This window comes from Nyctereutes procyonoides, unplaced genomic scaffold, assembly GCF_905146905.1.
Source record: "Nyctereutes procyonoides isolate TBG_1078 unplaced genomic scaffold, NYPRO_anot_genome, whole genome shotgun sequence".
Taxonomy (NCBI): domain Eukaryota; kingdom Metazoa; phylum Chordata; class Mammalia; order Carnivora; family Canidae; genus Nyctereutes; species Nyctereutes procyonoides.
This window is the reverse complement of record NW_026575125.1, coordinates 55,073,888-55,092,502: the sequence shown is the minus strand read 5'-3', so window position 1 is coordinate 55,092,502 and position 18,615 is coordinate 55,073,888. Positions and strand designations below refer to the sequence as shown.

Genomic DNA, 18,615 nt, shown 5'->3' with positions numbered 1-18,615 from the left:
TGTAGTTAGTAATTATGAAATAGGTTCTATTATCCCCATCTTACTGATGAGGAAACTGAGGTTCAGGGATGAAGTAATAAAATTGCCTGGGTTCACTCAAAAAAAAAAAAGAAGATGTTTAATAAACGGAGGAAATAAAATCAGATCCTTTTCTCACCCCATATATAATAAATTCCCAAGGGATTAAATACTTAAAATTAAAACCAGAGCTATAAAAGCTTTCAAAACACAACTTAGAAGAATGACTTTATAGCCTGAGATAAAATTTCTTAAACAAGAAACAAAAATTATCACAAACAAGAAAGAAATTAATAAATTTGACCACTTTATGTAGGAACTTCTCTCTAAAAAGGTAGCATAGATAAAGTGAAAGACAAGCCAGACATTAGGTGTCAGGAGATGTTTGCACAAATGATTAGTTTTCAAAATTATAAAGGTCTTTATAAATGAAAGAATGACCAACAACACATTAGGAAAAAATGAGAAAAACTTGAGACACACTTTGCAGATAAGAAATTATGATTAATAAACATATCAAAATATGTTCAATCTGTTCAGAAATATTAAAAATGTAAAGTAATACCAGAACAAGATGATATTTTATAGCTAACAGATTGGCATGCATGAAAAACTTGATGACAGTGGGGTGCCTGGGTGGCTCAGTCAGTTGAGTGTCTGACACTTGATTTTGGCTCAGTTCATGAGCTCAGGGTCATGAGATTGAGCCTCATGTCAGGCTCTGTGGTCAGTGGGGAGTCTACTTGATATTCTCTTCCTCTTCCTCTTTCTCTTCCCTTCTCTCTAAGTACATTTTTAAAAATTAAAAAAATTGAAAACAAAAGTGTTCAAAATGTGCTGAGGATAGGAACTAGATGTCTCTTGAGGAAAGCTTATTTAAAGAAACAATGGCTGAAAACTTCCCAGGAAAGATTTGGACATCCAGGTACATGAAGCTGACAGATTCCCAATCAGGTTCAATCCAAAGACTTCATTGAGAAACATTACAATAAAAATATAAAAAGTCATGGCCATCTGGGTGGCTCAGTTGGTTAAACATCTGCCTTGGGATCAGGTCATGATCCCAGGACCCAGGGTTGGGCCCTGAGTTGGCCCTGAGTTGGGCTCCCTGCTCAGTGGGGAGTTTGATTCTCTCTCTCCCTTTACTCCTCCCCATAGCTCATGTTATCTCTCTCTTTGTCTCAAATAAAAAAATAAAATATTTTTTAAATGTCAAAAATCAAAGACAAAGAGAGAATCTTGAAAGCAGCAAGAGAAAAGGAGCTCATCACATACAAAAGAACCCCCATAAGGCTATCAGTGGATTTCTCAGCAGAAACCTTGCAGACCAGGGAAGTGGGACGGACGCTTTATTCAAATTACTGAAAGAAAAATACTGCCAACCAAAAATACTTTACACAGCAAAGCCATCAAAAACAATTGAAAGAGAGAAAAAGACATTCCCAGGTAAGTAAAAGCTGAAGTTCACCACTAGTAGAACTGTCTTACAAGGAATGCTAAAGGGAATTCTTCAAGCTGTAAAGAAAGGATGCTGACTACTAATACAAAATTATATCAAAGTATAAAACTCACTAATAAAAGTAAATATGTAGTCAAACTAAGAATACTCTAATACTGTGATATGGTGGTATATAAATCACTTAATTCTAGTATAAAGCCTAAAGGACAAATTATAAATAACCATAGCTAGAATATTTTGTGAATGGATACACAATATAAAAAGATGTAAGGAAGTGTTGAATCACTATATTGTACACCTGAACTAATATTACACTGTATGTTAATTAACTGGAACTTAAATAAAAACTTTAAAAAAGAAAAGATGTAAGAAATGACATAAAAAACATAAGATGTGTGTGGAGGTAAAAGTGTTGAGTTTTTGTATTTGGACAAACCTAAGTTGTTATCAGCTTAAAGTAGACTGGTAAAAACTCTTAAGATGTTTTATGTTAGCCTCATGGTAACAATAGAACAAAAACCTATAGTAGATAAACAAAAGATAAAGAGGAACCAAAACATACAAGTATGGGAAATCATCAAATCATAAAGGAAGAGAGCAAGAGAAAACCTTCCATACTGTTTTCCACAATGGCTGCACAAATTTGCATTCCACCAACACTGTACAAGGGGTTCCTTTGTCTCCACATCCTTGCCAACACTTATTTCTAGTGTTGTTGAATTTAGCCATTCAGACAGGTGTAAAGTAATATCTCATTGTGGTTTTAATTTACATTTCCCTGATGATTAGAGATGTTGAACATCTTTTCATGCCATTAGTATATTAGCCATTAGTATGTCTTCTTTAGAATTATCTATTCAGGAATTTAAGGAACAAAACAAATGAAAAAAAAAAAACAAGGAAAAAAGACAAACAAAAATAGGCTCTTGAATACACAGAATAAATTGCTGATTGCTAGAGGAGAGGTGGGTATGTTATCTATGAGATAGATAACAGGGCTTAAGAATATACTTAGCTTTTTTTTTAGAGAGAGAGCATGTACACACACATGCAGGTGTTGAGAACAGAGGTGGGGAAGGAGGAGAGGGAGAGAGGGATTGCTCTCAGGACCCTGAGTTCATGACCTGAGCTGCAATCAAGAGTTGGAGGCTTAACCAACTGAGCCACCCAGGCACCTCAAGAATACACTTATCTTGATGAACACTAATAAATATACAGAATTTTTGAATTATATTGTACACCTGAAACTAATATAACACTGTTAATTATACTTGAATTTAAAAAGTAAAAGAACAAAAGGATATGTACAGGCTTAAAGTAAAGTTAATGGAAAAAGATATTCCATGAAAATGGAAACCAAAAGAGAGTAGGAGTAGCTATACTTATATCAGAAAAAAAAAGTTTAGTAGTCAAAAGCTATAAGAGATAAAAAGGTAGTCATATAATCATAAGGAAGTCAATACATAAAGAGGAATAATAACAGTAAATACATGTGCACCCAAGGCACCTAAATATATAAAGCAAATATTAACAGATCTGAAGGGAGAAATAGTAATATATTAATAGTAGGGGACTTCAATATCCCATTTCAGCAATTTACAGATCATCCAACAAAAAATCAATAGGGAAACACTGGACCTAAACTACACTTTAGACCAGATGTATCTAATGGACATACACAGAAGATTCCATCCAACAGCAACAGAATACACATTCTCCTTAAGTGCTTGTGGAACACCCTCCAGGATATACCATGTGTTGTCAGGCCATAAAACAAGTCTTAACCAATTTAAAAAGATTGAAATCATATTAAATATCTTTTCTAATGACAATGGAAATCAAAACAATAATGAGATATTACCTTATCCATGTAGGGTATAGCTAATCAAACAGTCAAAAGATAACAAATTAGTAAGAATGTGGAGAAAAGTGAACCCTTGTGAACTATGGGTAGGAATGTAAATTGGTACAGTCATTATGGAAAACAGTTTGGAGGTACCTCAAAAAAAATCAAAAGTAGAACTATTATATGATCCAGCAATTCTACTTCTCAGTACATATCCAAAGTATATAAAATCACTATTTCAAATAGAATTCTATATTCCCATGTTCACTAAAGCTTTATTCATAATAGTCAGGATAGGGAAACAACATATATATATATTATAGTATATATATTAATAATGAAATATTACTCAATCTTTTTAAAAAAAAAGTGAACAGAGTCATTTGCAACAACATGGTTGAACCTATAAGGTATTGAGCTAAGTGAAATAAGCCAGATACAGAAAGATAAATATATTACTTGATCTAACTTACATATGGTATATAAAAAAAAGTCAAACTCATAGTACTAGGAAGTAGAATGATGGTTATCAGGGAAAAGGGAAGATATTGATCTAAGAGTACTAACTTTTAGTTATAAGATAAATAAATTCTGGAGATCTAGCATGTAGCATATTGGGTATAGGTAATAATAATATATTGTATACTTGTGGGGAGAATTAGAACTCAAGTGCTCTCATCATAAAAAGTAATAACAATAGTTAGCTATGGGAAGTGATGGATATGTTAGTTTGTGATAATAATTTCACAGTGTATACATATACCAAGACATCATATTGTACACCTTAAATACATATAATTTTATTTGTCAAAAATAAATAATTTTTTAAATGTTGAAAAAATATTTCAAGTCAAATTAAGCAAACACCCATGTTTCAAATACTTTCAGTGGTATACATATTTGATATGTATATATTCAAATATCTATTCCAATCTATAATGTATAATTGTTACAAAAAAAACCCACTAAATGTCTCTGAAACAAATTATGCTCCATATTACACCTAAGTCTTCTCCTTTTAGTTGGTTTGCATGGGCCTATCGCCTGCTTAGACCTTGATAAAATTTAGGTTTATATTAGTCAAATAGTCACAAAAATAACAGTTGGGTCAAATTTTATCAAATTACCCAGGATTTACTTCACAATATTACGTATAGGATATTGTGTTCTTGGGGGGAGGTGGCAGAAAACGAATATTTTCATGTAGAGATATATACATAATAATTGACTGCCAGGAACTTTAAAAGTTCATTCTGCATCTCCTTTATTTGCATTTTGTATGGGCTAAAAGAAAAAGAAGACTTCTAGTTAAGCTATCCAAATATAGAAGTACATTCCCACCAACAGTGTAAGAGGGTTCCCTTTTCTCCGCATCCTCTCCAACATTTGTTGTTTCCTGCCTTGTTAATTTTCTCCATTCTCACCCCAAAGATTCAGATGCAATGAAACGCCGGGACACCTGCACCCCGATGTTTCTAGCAGCTATGTCCACAATAGCCAAACTGTGGAAGGAGCCTCAGTGCCCATCGAAAGATGAATGGATAAAGAAGATGTGGTTTATGTATACAATGGAATATTACTCAGCCATTAGAAACGACAAATACCCACCATTTGCTTCAACGTGGATGGAACTGGAGGGTATTATGCTGAGTGAAGTTAAGTCAATCGGAGAAGGACAGTGTATGTTCTCATTCATTTGGGGAATATGAATAATAGTGAAAGGGAATATAAGGGAAGGGAGAAGAAATGTGTGGGAAATATCAGAAAGGGAGACAGAACATAAAGACTTCTAACTCTGGGAAATGAACTAGGGGTGGTGGAGGGGGAGGAGGGCGGGGGGTGGGGGTGAATGGGTGACGGGCACTGAGGGGACACTTGACGGGATGAGCACTGGGTGTTATTCTGTATGTTGGTAAATTGAACACCAATAAAAATTAATTTATTAAAAAAAATAAATATAGAAGTACAAAGACCCACCCTCTCTGATATATAGCCCCAGTAATGTTATGACTGTTGGTAGAAGCCAGAGTAGCAGTACGCCGTTTCAATTGCATATTCAGCAGACTCATTAGTTGCAACACCATTTCTATTAGTTTTGTAAGCCTGGCAGTATCAGCCTATTCAGGCTTCCCTATAGCCCATGTCCTCATACAAGTGACTGAATAAGAGAAACAGAAGCTTTTACTGGTCAAATGGCCTCTGTCTAGCTATATACATGTTGGAGTAGCAGGAAGCAGATATTGAGGGATAGGATAAAGTTGTTTTGGGTGTTAAGTTTTGTAAGTTCTTTTTTTTTTTTTTTTTTTAATTTTTTTTTTTTTATTTATTTATGATAGTCACACAGAGAGAGAGAGAGAGAGAGAGAGAGAGAGGCAGAGACACAGGCAGAGGGAGAAGCAGGCTCCATGCACCGGGAGCCCGACGTGGGATTCGATCCCGGGTCTCCAGGATCGCGCCCTGGGCCAAAGGCAGGCGCTAAACCGCTGCGCCACCCAGGGATCCCAAGTTTTGTAAGTTCTTTACAGATTTTAGATACTAACCCTTTGTCAGATATGTCATTTGCATAATCTAGTTAAGAAATGGTCAGAAGACATAATTAGACATTTTTCCAAAGAAAACATCCAGATGGCCAACACATACATGAGATGATGTTCAACATTATTGATAATCGTGGAAACAAATCAAAATTACAATGAGATATTACCATCATACCTATCAGAGTGGCTAAAATCAATAATACAAGAGACAATAGGTGTTGGGGAGGATGTGGAGAAAGGAGAAACCTCTTGAACTGTTGATGGGAATGCAAACTGATGCAGCCACTCTGGAGAACAGTGTGTTGGTCCCTCAAAAAGCTAACAAATAGAACTACCCTCTGATCCAACAGTTTCAACTACTAGGTATTTATCCAAAGGATTCAAGAATACACATTCAAAGGGGTACATGCACCCTGATGTTTATAGCAGCATTATCAACAATAGCCAAACTATGGAGAGTCCAAATGCCCATCAACTGATGAATGAATGGATAAAGAAGATACACACACACACACACACACACACACGCACACACACACTGAAATATTATCCATCACAAAGAATGAAATCTTGCCATTTGTTACAACATGGATGGGGCTAGAATGTATTATGCTAAGCAAAATATGTCAATCAGAGAAAGACAAATACCATATGATTTCACTCATAAATGAAATTTAAGAAACGAAATGGATGAATTTATGAAGGGATGAAAAAGAGAAAGGGAAATAAATCATGAAAGGCTATTATGTATAAAAAGTCAACTGAGGGTTGATGGAGGGAGGTAGGTCAGGGATGGGATACATGGTTGATAGGTATTAAGGAGGGCACTTGTTATGAGGAGCACTGGGTGTTATATATAAATGATGAATCACTGAATCTACTCCTGAAACCAATATTGAACTGTATGTCAACTAACTAGGATTTAAATTAAAAATTAATTAATTAATTAAGAATAGGTCACTTACAATATCTCCTGTTCTATAGGTTGCCTTTTAGTTTTATGGATTGCTTCCTTCACTGCACAGAAGCTTTTTATTTTGATGAAATCCCAATGGGTTATTTTTACTTTTGTTTCCCTTCTCTCAGGAGACATATGTAGAAAGAAGTTACTCCAGGCTACGTCAAAGAGGTTCCTGCCTGTATTCTCCTCCAGGACTTTACAGTTTCATGTCTCACATTTAGGTCTTTAACCCATTTTGAATTTATTTTTGTGTATGGTGTAAGACGTGGTCAAGTTTCTTTCTTTGCATGTTGCTGCCCAGTTTTCCCAGCACCATTTATTGAAGAGACTGTCTTTCCCATTGGATATACTTTCCTGTTTTGTCAAACATTGACCATATAGTTGTGGGCTCATTTCCTGGTTTTCTATTCTGTTCTATTCATCTATTTATCTATTTTTGTCATTACCAAACTTTTTTTTTCCAGTTTGACTCCAAAAGTATTTATTAAGATATTTCTCTGTACATAGGAGTTGGAGGACACAGGAACATCCTGTTCCTCCCAGAGCCACAATTTGCTAGGTCAGGTGAACCCTAGATTCCTGATAGTGGGGTGCTCTCTACTATTTGTTCCTCTCTCACCCACACTTCCCTCTCCCACACTTACCTGCTGCCTCTATTAAATAACCCAGAATTGAATGCAGCTCACCACTCAGTAGTACCAGAGCTGTCTGGCTTAGGAAGATGGAAACTCTTTCTACCCATCCACATGCCACATTGGCTGCTGATCCCTGTCACCAGTGTCTTCTTTATCAGCTGGGGAGAGAATTGGATGCAACTGCATTATCTTTCCTCCTCACCCTGCACGGCCTGACGGCAGAGACGTGTTCAAGGGAAATGAACGGGCTTCTGAAGGCTTTGTTCAGGCTCCATCTTCATTATTGGCAGGCACATCTGAGGAAGAATCTGAACCTGCTGGGCCAGGTTGTCTCTGTGGGTCTAATATTGGCTCTCCACACTATTGCATGAGTTGCTTAGAATTTAGAGTCTAAAGACTTCTGGAATCAGAGGTTAAGTCGCTTCTCCTCCTTTAAAACTTACCTTCATCATCTATAAAGTCAGAAATTGGACTCGATGTTTTCTAAGACTCTTCTCACTCTCAGATGCTATCTATTCTAGTTACATCTTATTTGAGATTAAAAACAACAACAACAACAGAGAGGATGAGCAATTAGCTCAGGATCACACAGCAAGTTAGTAGAAAAGCCAGTATTGGAATCTAGGTATATTAATAAGTCTGACTTCTGCCAAGAAAGGCAGGATGTGAATCACTTTGAAGTTGAATTTTCAAACCAGCTGATAGTGCTTCTCATCTATACTTCCTTGGTATGTGGAGAAAGAAGAGGGGCAATGAACACAAATCTTAGCAAACTAATGTTCAAGCCTGGCTGCCCACAGATTGCCTTTCCCCATGAGATGGGATCAACAGTGCAATTTCATTAGTGGAAAGTCCTTTATTCAGGTGAGAGTGTCTTTAAGGGAGTTTCTTCCCATCCACTGGTCTCTAATTCCATTCTTGAAGGGAAACACCCCTAAAACCTGAAGGCCTTTCAAATCATCAACTGAAATGTACACTTATCGCCATCGGGGGCAATGCCATGAGCCACCTGCAATTAGTGGTTCATCTTTGACTGTATGGGTCTGTGCCTGGTTCTGTGTCATTACCAAACTTTTGATCACTACAGCTTTATAATACAACTTAAAGTCTGGAATTGTGTACCTTCAGCTTTGCTTTGCTTTTTCAAGGTAGCTTTGACTATTCAGAGTCTTGTGGTTCCATACAAATTTTTGGATTGTTAGGATGCAGAAATTCTCAATAAGATACAACAATTTGAATCCAACAATGTATTTTTAAAAATAATCCAGCATGATCAAGTAGGTTTATTCCTGGGTTGCAAGGGTGGTTCAGTATTCACAAATCAATGTTATACAGCACATTAATAAAAGAAAGAATAAGAATCATATGATCATTTCAATAGATGCGGAAAAAGCATTTAACAAAGTACAACATTCATTCATGATAAAATTCGTCAGCAAAGTAGGGCTAGAGGGAACATATCTCAATATAATAAAGGCCATATATGAGAAGTCCACAGCTAATATCATCCCCAATGGGGGAAAACTGAGAACTTTTCCTCTATAGTCAGGAATAAGACAGGGATGTCCACTTCCACCACTGTTATTTAACATAATACTAGAAGTCCTAACCACAGCAATGAGGAAACAAAAAGAAATAAAATGCATCCAAATCAGTAAGGAAGAAATGAAACTTTCACTATTTGCAGATGACATGATATTCTATATAGAAAACTCAAAACATTCCACCAAAAAATTGCTAAAACTAATACATGAAGTTAGTAAATTAGTAGGATACAAAATCAATGTACAGAAATCCGTTGCATTTCTATACACCAATAATGAAGCAGCAGGAAGAGAATTCAAGGAATTCCTATTCACAATTGCACTAACAACTATAAGATACCTAGGAATAAACCCAACCAAAGAGGTGAAAGGCCTGTACTATGAAAGCTATAAAACACTAATGGAAAAATTGAAGAGGACACACCAAAAAATGGAAAGATGTGCTCATGGATTAAACGAAGGAATATTGTTAAAATGTCTCTATTACTCAAAGCAAGCTACATATTTAATGTAATCCCTATTAAAATACCACCAGCATTTTTCACAGAGCTAGAACAAAGAATCCTAAAATTTGTATGGAACCACAATAGATGAATTTTAAAATCTACCTAAGCCCTAAAATGTCCTGGCTGTATAAGTCAACAACCACTGTTCACAGATCTTTTGGCTGAATCCAATTCAAGTCCAGTCAAACACAAACTTCAGCCAGAATTTCTTTCATTAAGCAGGGCCCATGGGCAATCACAAGGAATGATACCTAGAGCATGAATACAAACAACATACTGATAACATCAATGCTGAAGCCTCTGTATGATAATCCATGGAGGCAAATAAAAGGTCCACAAGAGGGATCCCTGGGTGGCGCAGCGGTTTGGCGCCTGCCTTTGGCCCGGGGCACGATCCTGGAGATCTGGGATCGAATCCCACATCGGGCTCCCGGTGCATGGAGCCTGCTTCTCCCTCTGCCTGTGTCTCTGCCTCTCTCTCTCTCTCTCTCTCTGTGACTATCATAAATAAATTAAAAAAAAAATTTAAAAAAAAAAAAAAAAAAGGTCCACAAGACATATTATTAACACAAGTGAGATTGTAGTAATATTCATCCTATTTTTTAAAGCCTGTTTCTAAGCATCTTCAAACAGCAAGAACTCCTAGTAAGCAACCTAGTGGAAGTCAAAGAAAAAACATTGAGCTAAACAACCAGAAGGGCTAAATTAGAGATTTGGTTATGCTCCGCAATTCTAATTTGCTATATAACCTTAGGTAAACTATATCCCATTTTGAGGCCTCAGTTCTCTCATCCTCTTTCTGCAATGGGGATGAGAAATGCTGGTGACCAGAGGCTTTCATGAGATAGGACAGGTCAAGTGATCCATAAAAGTTTAAAGAAAGCCACTAGGTAATGAAAGGAACTATCATAACAAAACAGGCTTCTCCATTAAGACATCTGTTTAGCTAGTAAAAGTAATGACAGTATGGGATTCCAGGTTGAAAAAATACTTCTTTTAATTGAGCATGCTAAAGCCACGGAGAGTGCACATATAAGAAGGGGCTCTCTAAGCAATTGGTAGTGATGATAAAAATGGTGAGTGATGAAAGTCCTTCCAGAGGAGAGAACTCCCCTCTTCCTCTCCTCCTCCCATTCCTTCCCTCCTTTCTCCCTTGGGCTCTGCTCTCCCATTACTTACCCCTCTCCCTGTTATCTGTTTAGTTTCTATCTTGTACTTAACAAGACAAAAAAAAGCTGGTGCAGTAATTTTGTTTAGTAATCTGTTATGTGTTATCTGTTAAGGGGCAGATTCACCTTCTACATCTTCTGCTGCTGGACAGGGGTCAGTGGATGGGTGGTAATGTGGGTGATTGTGAAGTGCTAGTGGTGGAAAGGAAGTAGTCAGGAAAGTTAGATCTCCCAAATGTTATCTTTAACTACATTTTAACAAAGAACTCTGAGCTCCAATCACCCCAAATAGATTTTTCCTTGTATAGCTGCATATTTTCTCAGCAGAAAGGGAGAAAATCAAAAGTGAAACAGAGAACTGGCCATTTATGATGTAGGAGAGGCATTCCTTCTACCTCTCAAGAAATCATCTGCACTTGAAGGAGACTTCTGTTTTGCCTTCTGTAGTACCATTCCTATAAGAAGGATCAAGGGGGAAGTACCTAGGCCTGGTACCACTTTAGATATGCTGTTATAGAAAACGCTACTCCCAGTCTCCCTCTCAATTCCATCATACCTCATCCAAAAACAGCCTAATGTGCAGTCTAATGTTTTCTGCGAAGAAACAGAAATTAAGCTGAGTGGATTGACCTGTGAGCTCTAGTTATTTCTGTTCCAGAGGTGAAAGATTGTATTTGGGGATGCAGGTTGGGGACAGGCAAGGAATAGTCTCTAATCTCCCCCAGTCAAGAAAGAGAAGGGATGGTCAGGTATCTCAGTTGGTAAGCATCTGACTCTTGATTTCAGCTTAGGTCCTGATCTCAGGGTCATGAGATCAAGCCCCAGTAAGGCTCTGTGCTCAGCATGGTATCTGCTTGAGAGTCTCTCTCACTTTCTGAAATCAATCAATCAATCAATCATTTTTTAAAGAAAGAGAAATGGAGCAAGTATAGGCTAGAACTAAAGCTTTTGGAAAAGTAATAAAGGCCAAAGGGAAGAATATTGTTTGCTAAGGTGTCTCTTTATGATATAACTCCTTGGAATGGCATCTTATGACTATTGTGTGTTCTGGGTCAGTTAGGAAATTCAAGAATTCTCAGGAGATGCCCCAATTTAAACCAGTAAGTGCTGTCCAGGGATTAAAATTCTAGATCTTTGAGATTGACAGAGATTTAGTGCTGACCCTTTGTTCTGGCATACTGCTGTGCTAACTCAGTCCACACCCAATTTTGGTATTCACATAGGAAAGTATATCACTTGACTGGATGCAGTGACCTGGGAAACTAGTTATCTCAATGACTGGGGAGTGGTTAAGACCAAGGGCCCAAGGGTGGGAAGGGAAGATAAGAAAGTAGACATAAAGCTGAACTTGGTAGACTTGGAGATTTCATAGCTGAGGTCTATCTAAGGTGTGTCCAGATCTCTCTCAGGGGATCAGGAAAGGTAGAGGCTGGCCCTTGTAGAGTCATAAAGAGGCCTGGAGACCAGCAGCCTAGGCAATGTTACTGACAAGCCCGGATTTTGTATGGTTTAGCCAGGGGTACTTTTGGCCCCAGACTAGGAGAGAAACATGCCATTATGAGAGAGCTAATAACCCTGACATCTCGGAACTAGAACTTCAGGACAAGAAGGAACCAAAAGAGAACTGCCAGGGCCAAACCATCATGATTTCATGGCCCTGACAGTACCAGTGGCACTCCTTTCCTGGGTGGCTGTCTTCTGCACTGACCTGATCCTTTGCCTTCTTTGTGGTCTCTCCCTCTCAAGAAAGCCAACCAAACTTTCAAGCTTCTGTTTCAAGGGAAGAAGTATAATCTCTTGTGGGGGCATAGACCTCAGGATTGCTAACCTCATTTCACACCAAGTAGATCTTTTGAGCCCCACAGTGGTCCTGGGGAACGGCAAAGGCATTGGACTGTGAGCCCCAAGAAGCCCAGGTTCCAGGTCCTATTCTAAGTAGCTTAGGTCTCTAATACTAGATCTCTGTGCTCTAGTAATCAGCTGTAACCAGAGTTTGCACCCCTCTGCCCTATTCTGCTAAACTTAGAATTCTGTATATGAGAGAGGGTAAATCAAGGCCATGTTGGGAAAGACTATATCAACCTGTAGCATGCTTTTCAAATGTCAGGGTCTGATATTTGAGAAAAAGCAGGGCTCAATATCCCCATCTTACAGGTGAGAAAAATTAAAGGTTCAAAGCTATGAAGAACTATGCTGAAGATCACACCACTCACAAGCACTGGATATAAGATGTAAAGTCAGTATTCTCTCAAGCCAGTCTTCAAGAATTTCAAGTACTTCCTAAGGGGCACAGAGCCTTAGGAGCCAGTCCCTATGGAGGGTGAGCCAGCCCCATCGAAATGGAGGTGCTGGGGAAGTGTATATGCTTACACCCCTCCCTTCCCATGGTGTCTTTGTGAACCTTTTTATTTATATCTACCTTTTTTCTTTTTTTCTTTGCTTACTTCCTTTCCTTGCTTCTCTCATGGTCCCTTCCCCCCTCCAAATCATTCTCAGGCAAAGGTTTGATATCAATCATTTATATATACTTCAGACTTAATAGGTTAATAGGCTAAAGTTAATACTCACTTATTTTCTCTCAAGGGGTCTGTATCCTAAAACAAAGTTGTAATTATAAACGGAAGTCTATGATTCCTAATAAAGAGCATCCTGGCTTCAGAGAGACAGTAGGAGAGGCATATATAAGGAGGTGAGCTTGGAACCTAGATATTTACACCTCTGGAAGTTTCCTACTTAGTGGATGTGGTAACTTTGGCAGAGATCAAGAGAAACTGTCTTTTAACTTAGGGTCTGGATGCTCAAAGTACAGGAAGGCCATTTCTGGGCTGAATTGTTTCATCATGCCACCTTGTGGCACCTTCCCATGAAGTACCAAGTGGTTAGTACCTCACAGAAACAACCTCATCGCCTGGCGATAAGTTGTTACCTATTAATGTGTCAATGGTCCCTACCCTCTACTCAACAACTGTAGTGTTGAGCCAAATCCTTCCTGCTCCACTGGGCAGTTCCATCAAATCAATTTGAATGTACTGTTCTCAGTGGATGCAGAATGGTAAACGCAGGTAATCCTGATTCTAGAATCATGAAAGAACTTCAGACTGGTGCAGATAGGGCCTTTAGAAACCACCTGGTCCAACTCCTTGAATTGTCAGTTGAGACACTGAGGCCCAGGAAAGGAAAGGTCCCTGCCTGACATTCCCCAGAGAATTGGCAGCAGAGCTAGCCCTTCAAATCAAGTCTCGGAGTTCTCAGCCCAATGTTCCTGCTACTTTCACTGTGCTCTTTCTGCACGATAATCTGTCTAATGTTTTCTCTCTCCATCCCCAGGAACTCCACCATTCCCTATTCCTCTACAGAGAATGCCCCCTACTCAACACATACAAACTGATCTTTGTTATGCCTACGCGGCATATTTCCAATAGAGAAGAACCATTCAACCTCAAAAGGCTAGCATATTTTCTGCCTAAAGCTCCCTATTCATTTCCCTCTCTTGTCCTCTTAGCATCATCTACCTACCCTCTTGGCTTCTCTAAGACAAAAGACTTAGCAAAAGTCAGCCTGTAATTCAAGTATCCCTGGGTCTGAGTACCAGTCTTAGTCAAGAAAAGGGGAAGATGGTTATGTCCTTTAAGGACTGACACGTTCAATTGATCAGTCCAGCCTTCTTGCTTAAAGCTCTCATATACATTGCTTTATCCAGATACTCTGAATGGCAATGGTACCCTACATGTCTCTAAAAGGATATGGCACCTATATATATTTAGATGTCAGACTCTCATGGCTGGATCTCTAATAGGAATAGTCCACATAAGGACTGAGCCCCCAGAACCCTTTGTCTCATGACTGATATCCTAGAGATTTGCATTCAGCCTTCATGTCCTCCAGAAATTAGTACCCTGTGTTAACTTGAGGAATTAAATCCATTCTCGGAACAGAAAACAACAATTTTTTTCATTCAACACTAAGGCATCCCAAATCAAGGTTCTTCAAGAAGACTCACTTCTTAAAACAAGAAGAGAAACCCATGGGTTTCTAAGTATGGTTTCTCTGGCGATCCTCCAATAAGCAGGGCAGAATACCTGGAAAGAGTCCTTTCAAGATACCAGATAGCTTTAGCCCTTGTCTACCTGGCTCAAGAAGGCAGCTGTGCTAAGTGCTAGATAGTCACTTTTGTTTGGTGCTTAGTAAGTACTGGCAAGGAGATATTTATAGTACTATCAATGAGAAGCCATGAGGAGAAAAAGAGGTTTACTCTGACTCATAATGATATCTATACTGTTGAAAAAGAAAATTATATATACAATTATCATTATTTTCCAAAATTTCATACTTCCCAAAGAGCACTCAATCAATCATGGTCTTTCTTTCCTCAGGTGATGAAGACCACTAAGGCAGATTAGACATTTTACTAGGGAGGCCCAAGGTAATCTTCAAATGAACCCTGGGGATTGGCTACAGATAGAAAAAACAAGCCACAGGTCCCAGATCACAGCCTTCAACTCAGGTAGCCAATCAAATCACTGATTCATTTCATGGATCAACAACTGGGCCTCAGAAGGAAAGATCCACCACCAAGAGAACAATACAAAGTGTCTTCTACTGGTGCCAACTCTTAAATTTGCCTACTGCATTTGCCTACTGCAAAAAGCAACATATTTCAAGAAATTAGCTTAGACTACAGTATAAGGGTTATCAGCTTTAAACAAGGAAGTAGAAAAGTAGTTCAGGTTTTCCTGACAACTGCTGGCCAGTTCTCAGAAGTTCCAGGTGATTAGGTTATAAATCCTGCCTGATGGCTACAGTACACATCATATTATCTTAAAGGTTGCTTTAAATTTGGGTGATTCTAAGAGAGACTTGAATTTGGAAATCACCTAGGTCAGGCAACAACAACAAGATTTAAGATTTTCTCTGAGCTGAAGATGGCTCCATATTAAAAAAAAAAAAAAACCTTTCCGATTAGCCAAAGGATACACTGATGATCTCATCCAAAACATGTACATAGTGAGATGCCATTAAAATGGATTATGTGAATGCATATAAGTATTAATAATGCCATTTGAAATTCTACTATGGAAAAGATTTATCTCTATAATCTAGGGTGAAAGGTCCTTCCTGCTAATGTTAACCTCAACTCACAGATCCTATAATGATTCACCTCTAGGGCCACAAATAAGACTATCTACATAGATGGTTAAAGCTGAAGTCCTATATTCATTTGAAGCTGGAGTGGACAAATAAGGGCTGGCATAAATGAACTAATCACGAGAAAGCAAAACACTGCTGCCATTAGCCTGGAACGGGACATTAAGTGAAAAGACAATGACAGCCCTCCACAACCAACAATAGCAAACCCTGGGGAAGATGAAGAATCTGATTCCTAGGGTTACCACACTCTAATGTTTAAAATGCTCAGTTTCAACAACAAAAAAATTACAAGGCATACAAAGAAACAGGAAATTATGGTCCATCCATGGGGAAAAAATGATAGGAATTACATGAGAGGAAGCCCAGACATTGTACTTATTAGACAAAGATTTTAACCATCTTAAGATTCAGGAGGTCTAGGTTCAAGTGCTGCCTTTGTCACCAATTCTCTACATAAGTAAGCAAGTCACTTCCATTCTCTGGATTTATGTCTCCTCAAAATTTATACAATGAGGAGCTTGGGCTGATCACTGGTCACAAGCTGGGACTTGGAGAGACAATTTAGACTACAGATATGTTTCATTTGTCCCTCAGAGTGTTTCTTTAAAAAAAGTGAATCACTGGTCAACATTTAAAAAATATGGAGATTTTTACATAAGATCCAATTTCTGGATTTTCTTGAAAAAAACTGGAAGATATCAAGCTACTAGACTTTCCTTCTTCTTAAACCCTACCTCACCAATAAGCACCATCCAAATTACTTTTGTTCACTTTAGATTGCATAGATTTTCCAACTGGATGCAGAACCAGACATACCCTAGTCTCAAATTGCTTTACTCAAATAAATTAGTGGCCTAGACCTTATAAACATTTAAGTTGGCCACTGCTGACCAAGATAAGTCTTTTCAGCTGTAAATCTACTATGAGTGTAGGCTTTCATACAAGTGAAAATCCTTCCCAAAATGTAGCCAAGAGACTCTACATAATTAAAATCCAAGTAACACTCTGAAACAGTGAGCTTCCCTATAACAGGAGTTTTATTTCTGTGACATCTGATCTGTACAATTGCAAGGAATGACAATAATGACCTGATTAGCTCATCCTTTCATCTTCTGCCTCAAGTCTGCCCAGAAACCAGATAAATCTAGAATTTGAGGAAACAAGGAAAATATATGCTGATGGCATCTGAATGGGCTCTTTACTTTCTGACCCAAACCATGCTTTATCACACAGACTTCACGTGTCCTGTACTTATCCTGCCCTCAGTGGGCAATAAGTCCTCCCCAGGCCATGGCTCAGAGTCAGAAACAAAGCTGCATTTTACACAGTGACAAATTAAAAAAGCCTGAATGATGTGAGATTAGGGAACAACTTATAAAAGGATGACTACCACAGGGGTGGGATCTGCTACATCTAGTACTTTCATATGCCAGCAGTCTGCTTTCAGCTCCCAGGGAGGAAATCAGCCCAGAATAGCAGCTGGAGATGTCAACAGCTAGATATGGGGACCAATGTTCAGCAAGCTGTAATTTACATAACCTAATCAACTGCTAGTAAGGTACATCAACTCCTGCAATGTTCTTGTGAAGCTTTATCCCAAGTTCAGAAGGAAGAAAATCTGAGAACACACATGAATGCACACATACACACACATACACACACACACAGAATAAAAGTCTGAACAATAGGAGAGGCAGATATTTGACTGTGTAGAAGACACAACTAGCAATTTCTTGTAAAGCAGCCAAAATGGTATCAAAATTCCTAATTATAGGAAACCAACATACCACAGGTCACAAAGGATTTTCACAAGACTCAATTATCCCCAGTTTACAAGGAAGAAAACGGAGTTTCAAAGATGTATAAGAAACTGCTCAAGTTGCACATTTAATAGCATAACTGAAGAAAGAATCTGGGTTTCCTACAAAAGTAAAAATAAACTATCAGGACTTCATCAAAATAAAAGGCTTCTGCATAGCAAAGGAAACAATCAACAAAACTAAAAGGTGACTTGTAGGGTTGGGAGAAGATATTTTCAAATGACATATCTGATAAAGGGTTAGTATACAAAATATATAAAGAACTTATAAAATTGAACACCCAAACAACAAATAATCCAATTAAAAAATTATCAGAAGACAGGAATGGACATTTTCCCAAAGACATACAGATGGCAAACAGACACATGAAAAGATGCTCAATATCACTGATTATCAGAGAAATACAAATCAAAACTACAATATGATATCATCTCACACCTGTCAGAATGGCTAAAATTAACAATACAGGAAATCACAGGTGTTGGGAAGGATGTAGAGAAAGAGGAAACCTCTTGCATTGTTGATAGGAATGCAAACTGGTACAGCCATTCTGGAAAACAGTAAGGAGGTCCTCAAAAATAGAGGAACTACCCTATAATTCAGATGCAGTGGTAGATAGTAACCAAAAGGATACAAAATCAGTGATTGAAAGGGATACATGCACCCTGATGTTTATAGCAGCATTATCAACAACAGCTAAACTATGGAGAGAGCTCAAATGTCCATCAAATTATGAATGGATAAAGAGGATGTGGTGTGTGTACGTGCGTGTGTGTGTGTGTGTGTGTGTAAACAGCATACTACTCAGCTACAAAAAGTGAAATCTTGCCATTTGCAATGATGTGGATAGGGCTAGAGGGTATCATGCTATGTGAAATAAATCAGTCAGAGAAAGACAAATACCATATGATTTCACTCATATGTGGAACTTAAAAAACGAAACATATGGCCATATGAGAAGGGGAAAAACAA

At 38.1% G+C, this 18,615-nt stretch overlaps 1 protein-coding gene across 8 annotated transcripts in view; it reads right to left on the bottom strand.

Annotated features, from left to right (window-relative positions):
- Positions 1-18,615, bottom strand: part of ARHGEF9 (Cdc42 guanine nucleotide exchange factor 9) — a 208,458-nt gene that overhangs the window by 110,459 nt on the left and 79,384 nt on the right. The window lies entirely within an intron of this gene.